The sequence below is a fragment of the Aegilops tauschii genome, chromosome 3 (genome assembly GCF_002575655.3).
Source record: "Aegilops tauschii subsp. strangulata cultivar AL8/78 chromosome 3, Aet v6.0, whole genome shotgun sequence".
Taxonomy (NCBI): Eukaryota; Viridiplantae; Streptophyta; class Magnoliopsida; order Poales; family Poaceae; genus Aegilops; species Aegilops tauschii.
The window spans coordinates 51,540,764-51,554,308 of record NC_053037.3 but is presented as its reverse complement, the minus strand read 5'-3'; positions in this window follow the sequence as shown (position 1 = coordinate 51,554,308).

Genomic DNA, 13,545 nt, shown 5'->3' with positions numbered 1-13,545 from the left:
AAAAAAGAGAAAAATGCCAGGTTACGACAAGTGGCGCACATGCAGCGCGCCAGTTGTAGCAACCTGGGAAGGTTGGAGTGATCTTTGCAACGAGTACTCCTCAACTAGTGATTTCGGCGAACCCTATTTGACTCGAGCGTGCGTCAAACTGTTGCGCTTCTGCTAACGCGGGCCAGCGAGCACCGTGAAACGGGCCGGCCCACTCTGTGCCTTAAAGCATTGCGAGGCAACCGGTTTTGGCAACCGCTTCTGGAAGGTTCCCTCAAGCGGTTTTTTGCTGTTTTTTTTCTAGTTTTTTCTTTTTTTTTCTTTTTCCTCTTTTGTTTCTGTTTCTATTTATTTTCCTTTTCCATTTATACTACCATTTTTCAAATTTTATCATTTGTTTTCAAAAAATATTAGAAATTCCACTCTTTATTCATGATTTCAAAAATCATACACGGTTTTCAAATTCAAATCACCTTCTCAAAATTTGTTCACAATGCAAAAATTGTTCAGCATATATCACAAAAATTGTTCAATGTGTATTTAAATATTGTTCAACGTATATCACAAAAATGTTTATTGTATTAAAAGTGTTCAGTGTATATAAAAAATGTTCAATATATGTATTTTTCAGCGTATATTAAAAATTATTCAATGTGTATTTAAATAGTGTTCATCATGTATCGCAAAAGTATTAAATGTACATTTAAAAATGTTCAATGGTTAAAATTTCGATTTTTCTTTTATCTGCCACTGTATTTAGTTCTTAAATACGCGTGCGGCCTACTAGTCACTAAAACTCGCTGGCTCAATTGGTAATCAACAATTACTTTCTATCGTGCGGCGGTCTCTAGTCCGATACCCCGGGAATGCATCCTTTTTTTCTGGATTTTAGTAGCGACTCGATATGAACGCCACTGAATGGGCTGACCCATTGAGACCGCGCCCTGCACGAAAGCACGTCTGATTGACGCTCGCGAGCGTCAATCAGGGACATTCAGGTGGCTGCCTCTCGGTTGCGTGATTGGTCCTGCCCCTCGTAAAAAAAACGATTCGATTAGTCCCCGCCGCGCGCGCACTTGTGCCTAAAATTCTGAGATAATTGCATCTATAGTCCTTGTAGTCGCTAGCGATGTTCAACTTTGTCCTCGGACTTGCGTATTGCTTCAATACGGTCCCGGTACATGAAAATACATGATTAATACGGTCCCTGAGGTTGAAACAACAGTCCTGGCTCTACACATTGCATATGTATCTTGTATTTGTGCGGTGACACGGGCCAGCTCAGGCGACGTTCGAATAAGGCCCATATGTCAGTGGGCCGAGGAAAAAAGAAGGAAAAAAGCGCGCTGAAGGGATTCGAACCCGCGAACTGTGGCACATTGCTGCGCAAGCAAGCCACCAGAACAACAAGCGCATGATCTTGCATATATGGGGATGCAGACTATATTGTACGCATACATTCTTGTCTTTTTAAAAAATCGTAAATTTATAAAATGTTCACGAGTTTTTTTTTAACTTTCATCGATTCATAAAATGTTCAAGATTCAAAAATAAAGGTTAGTGTCTACAAAACAATGTCCAAGAATTTATAAAAAAATATTCGAAACAATGTATAACAAAAAACCAATCTTTAAAAAAAATCACTGATTCAAAAAAATATTCATGAATTCAAAAAATGTTCGTCACAAATAAAAACTGTTTCTGAATATCAATTTTTATTCCCAAATTTCAAGATATGTTCGCCTATGCGTAAAAACTTGTTGACGAGTTCTAAAACAATGTACGCAATTTCAAACAATATTTGTGAATTCAAAAAAATATTCATGAATTTGTAAAAGATCATGATTTGAAAAATATTCGCAGTTCCAAAAATTCTGTACGTATTGGGTGGGGGGGGGGGGTGGTACGCATGTTGTTTCTTAGTAAACAAATGGATTTTTACTTTAAACAAATTCTGTACAAATGGATTCGTTAAAAAATTCTGAACTAGTTTTGAAAGCGCTAACAAATGTTGGATACTTTAAACATTATTTTACAAATTAAAATAAAAAGAAAAGGAAGAAAAGAAAAAAGAAACAGAGAAAAAGGAAAAAGAAAAGAAAGTATGGTTCGAAACCACGTTCATCTTATTAGTAGTAGGAGTAGCAAATACTACTGTTTTCACAGAAAAAAAAAACAAATACTACTGCCAGCTTAATTCGCTAGCACACGCGTTCACAAAATAAATAAATCTGGGCCTCCTATAGCGGAATGGTCAATGCTATTTATATAGAAGCCTGTCCATCCAGTTTTTATCGGAAGAGGGCCCTTACTCTGTGGTGGCATGCGCGCGCAGATTTGGGCCGGCGGTCGCCGGTTGGAAACTCGGTGTCGACAGGCATTTTTTCTTTTTCTTGATCTTATTTCTCGCTCCCACTGACGTATGGGTCCCTGGCTGACGTGGCGGCCCCATGCTGATGTGTCATATGAGAGAATACAGCATACGTATGCAATGTGTAGAGCCAGGACTGTTGTTTCAACCTCAGGGACCGTATTGATCACGTATTTTCATGTATCGGGACCGTATTGAAGCAATACGCAAGTTCCAAGATCAAGTTGGACGTCGCCAGCGACTACAAGGACTATTGATTCAATTATCTCTAAAATTCTCGATGAGATCAAGGATTGGAAGCTGGCACTTAGGGTGGTTGGAGGATTACAACGTTTTGTGAAATAGTACTATGTCTTTGTTACTAGTTGAAGTGAGTGGGTTATGGTCTCGTGTTGTTCGCAACTCGAATGACCTCCTATAAATCATTGTTTCTCCCTTCCATAAAAGTACTGTTGCGTACTCTAAAAAAAATTAGTCCCCGCTGCGCGCGCATCGTTCGTGTAGGCGGCAGAAGCAAAGCGTCCCCGCGCCCGCGAGCTCGTCTTGAATGTCCGTGGCGCCCCGTTGGCTTCCGGGTGGCCGCGTGTGCGCGTGCCGGCGTACGTGGCGGGCGTGTCCCCCACGGGTACGCCCTGTCGGAGGTACGGTGCCTCGACCCAACCATCCATCCATCCGTCGATCGCGGCCGGGTGTTGATTGCGGGGCGGTTCGGTTGGGCATTCAATCCGGCTGCAGCCGCAGCCGCAGCCGCAGGAGATCATATCAAATCTCGGCGCAGTGACCAGCGAGGAGGCAAGCCCACGCGCTCGCGCACCGACGGCGACGGCGACGGCGACAGCGACATGGCGGCATGGCCCCGCCTCCGCGGGGCAGCTTCTACTTCTCTTCCTTCCCGCAGCCAGGATCTTCAATGCCATGCGCCGTGCCTCCTTTGCTTTCCGTTAACGACACACGTGCATAGATATCCACTGTGCTTCCCAATCACACGCTATCTAGCCTAACCTAGCTGGAAACGACGTTGATCCAGGATATGAGCCGGACCGGAGAGTCGCACGGCGTCACCATCCAACGCTCACTCCACCATCACGTACTCCATACGTGCGTGGGTTGTTCGTTGCACTCTCTTCTCCTGCCAAAGCCACATCACATGAAAACAAAGCATTCATCTATTCTATCCTGCTACGTAGGAGTACCAACCGTCTACGTCGCTGATGTTGGCACGTTGTTGTTAGTCCCCTCGATATCAGTTGGAAGGAGGACATATACAAGATCTATCACTCCAAAGTATTACTTTGGTTTCAAATTACTTGCTTTAGATTTGTCTACATATGCGAATGTATCTAACACTAAACATGTTTACCGTACATCCGTATTTAGACAAATATACTTATAACCAAAGTGAAACGAGACGATGTATAGAACGCATACTTATGCAAGAGTAGCCGTCAAGCGTGTTTTGAGCCTACTACCATGTATTCTTAACCGTCAATGGAAAGCCAGCACGGTTTGGGTGAAAGTCACATTTCGCATACACGCATAGTCTCCATCTACACATTATTTCAGTAAGGGGCACTCTATTGATACATACATCAACGCGCTATAAAATGGGTTTGATCTCTGCAACAAACACGACGTCAAGTGGACGATGAGATACATATATGGTGCACACAATGTCACAACCAACCCTATAAACATCGTGGCAAACATGTTTCCGGCTTCGTTTTCACATTCTGACCTTCCATGAGCTTAGATCACCACGCGACTATTTTATCCATCGAAGATTCCTGTGAATTATTGTGCTACTTCTATATATATGCACGGCGCTAGAGGCAAAGCTACTAAACTGGACTAGTCTAAGATAGATGGCGTACTAAATCATCATTTTTTACATTAAATCATAATGTTCTTAACAATTGTTTCCGGCATGGCGTATTGGCCTTGGTTTGTTTATAGGTGGACTGGCTGAGTCACTTCCCTTAGTTGGTTGGACATGGACATGCCAGCTCTACTGTTAGGGATGCTTACGCCATGTTTGGTTACTTGCAGCCATTTGACATCATTACATATGTGGCTCGCTGGAGTCTGGCAGAGCTAGTGTGCCCTCTAGTTGCTTCTTGCTCGCCGTTCATCATCTCGGCGTTGATTTGTCCATCTTGTACGCGCAGTGTGCATCTTGATGCGGCAGTTGTACCTTGGCACCGTAGAGTTGTCGTCGTCGCCGTCCGAGGGCTCCTCGAGTTCCAGTTTTTAGAAAGGGAGCTCGCTCACGACCGGATCACCATCTCGAAGGCCTCCATGGGAAGAACCGCAACAGACATGCTCCTCGATAGCCGAAGCACTGATCGCAGCAGCGGTGCAGAAGGGGGCATCAGGGCGCCACTGCCACGACCTCGGTGGGCAGCGTTGGAAGGGGAACAAGAGCTTGACGCCAAGACTGGGAGGACGAGAAGGAGGTGAAGCATGGAGCATGGGGGGGGGGGGGGAGGAGGGAGGAGAAGATGCTCTTTATAGCCATGTACGGCGGTGCTGGACTCGACATGCCCCTTTGCGCGCACGAGAGAGAGAGAGAGAGAGAGAGAGAGAGAGAGAGAGAGAGAGTACCAAACAAAATATCTGAAACCATCATCTATATCATTGCTCCACCAATCGACTGATAAAATCGCAAGGCACATGCAAGCCACACACATAGTCATATCCCCATATCCCCAACTAATGCACGTGTCAATTCCTGATTAATCAGTTTTAAGGCTGATTTTAAAAAACAACTTAACGCAAATAGAAAAGTTAGTATATGAAGCTAGCCCGGCAGATATTTGGTTTGTTTTATGCATGAAAACCTATTGGTTTGGGTTGGTTTGAACTGACTCGGAGGCTGGGCTGGGCTGGGTTCTGAAAGGCCATCAGCAGACCCAGGCAGGCTCGAGAGAAGAAACCCTCGTGTCTGATTGGCCGAGGGCTCCTAGATGACGCTCGTGTGCATCAACTTTGTTTAGAACTTCGTGTGCATCAACTAGGAGTGGCTTCGCTGAAGCCTACGCGAATGGGCCGGCCCACTTTGCCATGAAGAGGTTTTTTATTATTTTTCCTTTTGATTTTTTAGTCGGTTTTTCACCCAAAAAACCAACTACTGTTTTTAGAAGCTACAAATTTTTATAAGGTGTTAAAAAATAGAAAAAAAGTATTTTCAAAAACTGTTCAGTATGTGTTTTATAAAAAGTTCACCGTATATAAAAAAAACTATTTGGCGTCTATTAAAAAATGTTCAATGTATATACCAAAAATGTTCAACATATATAAAGAATGTTTAAACGTGTATTTTGAAAAAAATGTTCAACATATGCTAAAAACATTCAGTGTGCATTAAAAAATAGTTCACCGTATGCTAAAAAGAGTTCAGTGTGCATTTGAAAACAGTTCACCCTCATCCGCAAAAAAAGAAAAAGAAAAAAGTTCACCCTATAGTGCAAACCTATCAAAAAGAAAAAAAGTTCAAAAACAAAATACAGAAAAAGAAGAAGAAAACCCAAGATCTGAGAAAAAAAGAAGAAAAAACCTAAGGGAAAAGACAAAACAGAAGAAGCTCGTCAATTGGGGCGGCCCATCTGGAGACTGTTCCTTCAGCGACCACATGACGCACACGGGCGTCATATAGGATTGGCCTGATTGGCCCCCTCCCTCCCTCCCTGGTGCACTCCCCGCGCGCCACAAGCAAATCAAACGTCGGCGCGCGGGCTGGACCCGAGCTCGCGTCTCCCCGGCGGAGCGTTCGCCGCGTGTGCGCGTACGTGGTGGGCATCTTCCCCACGTAGCAGCAGTACGCGCTGTCGGAGGTACGAACGCGGCCGTGCCTCGATCCATCCGTCGGTCGGTCGATCGGGGGTGTTGATTGCGGGCGCCGGTTCGGTTGGGCATTCAATCCGGCTGTAGCTGCAGGACATCAACCAAATCTCGGGGCAGTGCCCACTGCCCAGTGGGGCTGAGAAGCCAGCGAGGAGGCAAGCGCTAGGTCGACGCCCGCACCGACGGCGACAGCCAGCGACATGCCTCCGCGGCAACTTCTGCTTCTCTTCCTTGCTGCAGCCAGGAACTCGCCGCAGCATCTTCTGTGCACTCTCTTAACAGAAACAACATGTAACCGAACAGCTATCTACCCTGCTAGGTACCAACCCTCCGCCCTCGCGCTGATGTTGGCATGTTGTTGTTGGCCCCCTCGATTTTGGTTGGGAAAAAAGGGCAGATGCAAGGTCGATCACTGCTACGTACGTACAACCAAAAGTGAAACGAGATGATTATGCAAGGGTTGCCATCGAAGCGTGTTGGTTTGATTCTTCCATGGACCGTATTTTATTCTTAACCAAGCAAGCACGGCTTGTGTCTAAGTCACATTTGCGCATGCATGAATTGCCTCCATGCATGCATGGACACAATTTTTCCAATAGCCAGCGGCATCGACGCGCTATAAAATGCGTCTCATCTCTGCAACAGCATGACATCGACGTCAAAGTGCACAATGAGGCATCGATCGGATGCACCATCAACGTCGTGGCAAACAACTTCCTCTATACGGCCGTAGCCTCTCTCGTTTTTTATAGAAAAGAATGATCGAACATACACCAGGACATAGGGCCTAGCCCAATGATTGACGACGACATCTTATCTCCTTTCGGTTCTTTCTTTAATGTTAGCTGATGTTATCCATATCTATCTTGTTTCCTATTTGATCAAACACGTTCTGTCCATGAGCCTGGCCTTGGCTCGCCACACAACTCTTTCTTCTTTCTTTTATCGACCGACAGATTCATGAGAATTATTGTGCTACTTCCACAAATATGCTTGATGGTACGGCGCGAGACAAAATTAGGAGTACTATACTAAAACTGGATTAGTCTGAGATGGACGGCGTCCTAAATAATCAGGTTGCTAACAAGTGTTTCCGGCATGGCGTGTCGACCTTGGTATGTTTAAAAGGTGCACTCGCATATGTCACTCCCTCCGTTGGTTGGACACATGCGAGCTACTACTGCTGAGGAGTGCTTATCTTCATCTGGTCTGGCTATAGCTGGTCGAGTGTTCACGATTCTCAAGGCACTAGGATACGTTATCCCGTCGGTGTCACGTATGGAATCTCTCTCTTGTTTTTCCTTCGGTGAGAATAAACAAAGGTTAATTCTTACTTTCCTTGAATATCAAAACAACGGGGACAATAATAATTTTTACGCTCAATGATTGCTTTGATATTATTGTTTCTGTTGCTCCTTTTTTGGGCTACCCGACCTGTTTAGCCAAGTGAGCCCTATGTTGATTTGTGCCTTTGTGGTTTTGTTTCTTGTTGTATGTGCTGCATTGTCGAATGGTTTTCCACGATTAACAACACAACAATCAAAAGATTTGCCCCAAGTCAAAAGAACTCACACAACGGACGAATCCTTCTAGTAGCGACACCGACAAATTATGCAATTAATTTGGTACTAATACACGGTCGAACCAAACACATGATGATTAATTAATTAAACCAACTCACAACCAACCAAGGAAGGACGCGAAAGCAGACGGCACATCTCCATCTGGCGGCAACTACATCACCAAGGAAAGTATCGGTGATAGTGATACCAACCTTTAAATGCTCCCATGATCCCAGCTTTCAAAATGTAAATTTAGACATTTTAAAAAAATCGTTTTTTGTTAAGGGTACATAAGACATGAGTTTACAACCTCTAAAAAATTCAGATCTAAATTCAAAATACGCATGGAGAACACAACGACAAAAGAAAATCGACATTGTTCCCATTTGGATTTGTCTTTTTGTTTTTCAGTGTTTATTTCGAATTTGTGTCTGAATATTTTAGGGGTTGTGGAAATAGGCCTTATGAACATTCACAATATGTTTTTAAAGAAATGTCTGAACCATTTAAGTTGGCCTTTCTTGAAATGAGAGCATGGGGGCATCAAAGAGTTGGTAACCGTCCCTCTTTTACTTTCCGTTACGACGCACGTGCATATAGCAAGCCAATGTACTTCTAATAATCACACGCTAGCTGGCTTAGCTGGAAACGACACTCACTCCATCACGTACGTGCACCGTACACGAGTGTGTGAGCACCGTGAGCGCCTTCTCCTTTGCACTCTCTTCACAGAAACAACATGAAACCGAACAACCATCTACCTTTGTCCCTGCTAGGCACCAACCCTCTGCCCTCACTGATGTTGGCATGTTGTTGGTTCCCTCGATGTTGGTGGGAAAAAAGGGCAGATGCAAGGTCGATCACCGCTAAGTACAACCAAAAATGACGTGAGATGATATATAAAAGCCTACTTATGTAAGAGTCGTTGTGTCGAGCGTGTTGGTTTGATTCTGCTATCATATATTCTTAACCACTACTGGCAAGCAAGCACGGCTTAAGGATACATGGATCGTCTCCACAACACTACATCAACACTCTTTCGATAACGAGCACACTGGTAAAGCATCAAAATGCACCACTATCTTTGGGATTACGTGATGCATTTCAAAGAGTATGTCGATACGCGGGATGCACACAGCCAAGTCTCTATCGACACACCCTGTCAAAACTCCAAATATCATTTCCTTCTTCATTTTCCGCCTTTTTAGAAATGATCGAAAACACTATGACATAGGGCCTGCCCAATGATTGACAACGACCTCCCATCTCCTTCCCGTTCTTTCTTTAAGGTTACTTAATGATATCCATATCCATGTTTCCCATCTGACCAAGCACATTCTGACCTTTTTTTTTAGAAACACACATTCTGGCCATGAGCTTCGGCTTGGCTGCGCCACACAATTCTTTCATCCATCAAGGATTCCTGTGAATTATTGTACTGCTATATAGTATTCCCTCCATTCCGCAATGCCGTGCATATTTTTTTAAGTCAAACATGTCTATGTTTGACCAAGTTTATAAAATAAACCATCGACATCTAAACTACTAAATAAATGAATTACAAAGTACACTTCATGATGAATCTAATGGTACTAACTTTATATTGTTAATGTTGATACTTTTTCATTAAATTTGGCCAAACATAGGACATGTTTAATATTAAAAAACAAAATATGCATTACATTTTAAAATGAGGGAGTATGCAAGACACAATTACTAAACTGAATTAGTCTAAGAAAGATGGTGTACTAAATAATCATGTTGTTAAACAAGTGTTTCCGGCATGGCATATGGCCCTTGGTTTGGTTTGGTTTATACCTGGCCATCCCTCCGGCCGGGCCTAGCCAAGCCCGGCGTAGAAAACCCAGGCCCGGGCTCGGCCCGGCCTGGTCGTCGGGCCTAGAAAATCAGGCCCAAGCCCGGCCCGACCGTGTAAAAGTCCGCCGGGCCTCGGGCCGGGCCTCTTCGGTAAAATGCAAATATGACGGGCCCGGGCACGGCCCGGCCTTCGGGCTCAAAATCTAGGCCCAGGCCCGGCCCGTGAGCAGCGTCGGGCCGGGCTGCCCATGGCCAGGACTGGTTTGGTTATAGGTGGACTGGGCGGGTCACTCCCTCAGTTGTTGGTTCGACATGGGAGCTAATACTGCTGCTAGTTCTTCTTCTTAATTTCTTTTAAAGATCACTCGGATTTATTACAAAAATTTATCAGATGTACGAAACATCGCAAACATAGTAAAGCTTACATCGTGGTCCTTGAACCACCGAGTGACTAATGCCACCGGCAGAATGAGTTGCCAACATGCCGCTGTCGTCACTCCCACCTGAGCCGGCCCAACCTTGTCGATGACACCCGGAATGTCTTTGTGCATTTGCCCTTAAGGACCACCGCCCAGAGTCACGGTTGTCATCATCGAACCCGACATCAAATCTCCCCGCCGCCGCGTATGCATGACGAGAAACCCTAACGTCACTGCCCCGGGGAATCTATGCTGGAGCACCGTCTAGCCCGTCCCGGCTAATGAACTCGACGAGGATTGGGACTTGAGAACCGGCTCGAAGAAGAAGCGTCGCCATTGTACTGCCGGTTAAAATATATTGCCCACCTTTCTCTATCAGTTAGGACTTTTGGATCAGTTGGCTGGAGCATGAATCCAATACTGCCCATTCGAAATTATGTTTTTGTGCTCAATGCCTAAGCTGGTCCGGCAGTACGGGCAAGAAAAGACTCGCAGAACCAACCCTTCTCCTTTTTTAGACGAGAACCTGTCCTTGTAGTAGCAACGCCGACAGACTATGCAATTAATCAGGTACACTAATACAAAGTCGGAACCAGACACATGATGATGATGATGATTAATCAATTGAACCAACCCGCAACCAACCAAAGAGGCCGGACACGATCGACGCGAAAGCAGACGGCGTATCCCCCCATCCCGCCGCGGCCATGTCACCCTCGCCCAAACGCGAAGGGAGTGAAGTGGTTAGGGTTTGTTCCGGCGAGAGGATGGGAACGAATATAAGTAGGGTCGGGTGGGTCAGCATGGGCCGAGTCCAATGTGGCGGACGTGCCCGGACGCTCTCATATCTGCTCCATATTTAAACTGCATATGAGGGTGCCGGCCAGCCCGGACGTTTGAGGCTGTTTGAGACCTCCGTCTGGATCAAAAAAACGTGACCGATCAGTGGCGTATGAGACGGGTTTGAGAGGTCCTGCTGCTGTAGATGCTCTTAGTCCCCGTCCCCGCGCTCGCGACCTCGTCTGGCGCTCCGTGGCTTGCGGGTGGCCGCGTGTGCGCGCACCGGCGTACGTGGTGGGCGTCTCCCCCACGGAGCAGTACGCCCTGTCGGAGGTACGGTGGTACAGACGCGGCGGTGCCTCGGCCCAACCATCCCATCCGTCGATCGCGGCCAGGTGTTGATTGCGGGGAGGGGCGGTTTGGTTATGCATTCAATCCGGCCGCAGCCGGAGGAGATCAGATCAAATCTCGGCGCAGTGACCAGCGAGGAGGCAAGCCCACGCGCTCGCGCACCGACGGCGAGGGCGACAACGACATGGCTGTTAGAATATAATGTATGTATATACGGTTGTGTATATAAAACCGTATATACCTCGCGTGCGTGATCTTGTAACATGGTAGTTAGGTTGCTTGAATCCTTATCTCGTAGATAGCTTACTTGAGGATCAAGTCCAAACCTAACTACCGAATCTTGTAAACCCTAGCCTATGGCTATATATAACACGTAACGCGTCCCTGGCATACGCTTCAAGCCCTCTTTCATGGTATTCGGAGCCTATCTCCTCTAAGCACATCTCTCGTAGCCATGGCCTCCTCAAGCTCCGTTGTCGCCGCGCCTGCCCTCATCCCCATAGCCGACCGACTCCATCGCTCCAACTTCCTGGTATGGCGCGCGCAAGCCATGGCAGCCATCCGTGGGGCGCAGCTCGTCTCCTACCTCGATCCAGATCGGGAGCAGCCGGAGCAGAAGCTCCGCGACAAGGACGGCAAGCCCACGGACGTGCCCAACCCTGCATACGACATCGACAAGGCTCGAGATTCTCAGGTGCTGAGCTTCATCTTCAACTCCATCTCAGCTCCTGTCATGTGATACGTCCATTTTGCATCATGCTTTTATATCGATATTTATTGCATTATGGGCTGTTATTACACATTATGTCACAATACTTATGCCTATTCTCTCTTATTTTACAAGGTTTACATAAGGAGGGAGAATGTCGCAGCTGGAATTCTGGGCTGGAAAAGGAGCAAATATTAGAGACCTATTCTGCACAACTCCAAAAGTCCTGAAACTCCACGAAAGTTATTTTTGGAAATAAAAAAAATACTGAGCGGAAGAAATACGTCAGGGGGGCCTCCACCTGTCCACGAGGGTGGGGGGCGCGCCCCCTGTTGGCCCTCCGGTGCCCATCTTCTGGTATATGAAGTCTTTCATCCGAAGAAAAATCATAAGCAAGCTTTCAGGACGAGACTCCGCCGCCACGAGGCGGAACCTTGGCGGAACCAATCTAGGGTTCCGGCAGAGCTGTTCTGTCGGGGACACTTCCCTCCGGGAGGGGGGAATCATCACCATCGTCATCACCAACGCTCCTCTCATCGTGAGAGGGCAATCTCCATCAACATCTTCACCAGCACCATCTCCTCTCAAACCCTAGTTCATCTCTTGTATCCAATTCTTGTCTCCAAGTCTGGGATTGGTACCTGTAGGTTGCTAGTAGTGTTGATTACTCCTTGTAGTTGATGCTAGTTGGTTTATTTGGTGGAAGATCATATGTTCAGATCCTAAATGCATATTAATACTCCTCTGATTATGAACATGAATATGCTTTGTGAATAGTTACGTTTGTTCCTGAGGACATGGGAGAAGTCTTGCTATTTGTAGTCATGTGAATTTGGTATTCGTTCGATATTTTGATGAGATGTATGTTGTCTATCCTCTAGTGGTGTTATGTGAACGTCGACTACATAACACTTCACCATTATTTGGGCCTAGAGGAAGGCATTGGGAAGTAATAAGTAGATGATAGGTTGCTAGAGTGACAGAAGCTTAAACCCTAGTTTATGCATTGCTTAGTAAGGGGCTGATTTGGATCCATATGTTTCATGCTATGGTTAGGTTTACCTTAATACTTTTGTTGTAGTTGCGGATGCTTGCAATAGAGGTTAATCATAAGTGGGATGCTTGTCCAAGTAAGGGCAGCACCCAAGCACCGGTCCACCCACATATCAAATTATCAAAGTACCGAACGCGAATCATATGAACGTGATGAAAACTAGCTTGACGATAATTCCCATGTGTCCTCGGGAGCGCTTTTCTTTATATAACAGTTTGTCCAGGCTTGTCCTTTGCTACAAAAAGGATTGGTCCACCTTGCTGCTTGATGTCTACTACACAACCTTCTTCTTGTAGACGTTGTTGGGCCTCCAAGTGCAGAGGTTTGTAGGACAATAGCAAATTTCCCTCAAGTGGATGACCTAAGGTTTATCAATCCATAGGAGGCGTAGGATGAAGATGGTCTCTCTCAAACAACCCTGCAACCAAATAACAAAGAGTCTCTTGTGTCCCCAACACACCCAATACAATGGTAAATTGTATAGGTGCACTAGTTCGGCGAAGAGATGGTGATACAAGTGCAATATGGATGGTAGATATAGGTTTTTGTAATCTGAAAATATAAAAACAGCAAGGTAACTAATGATAAAAGTGAGCACAAACGGTATGGCAATGCTAGGAAACAAGGCCTAGGGTTCATACTTTCACTAGTGC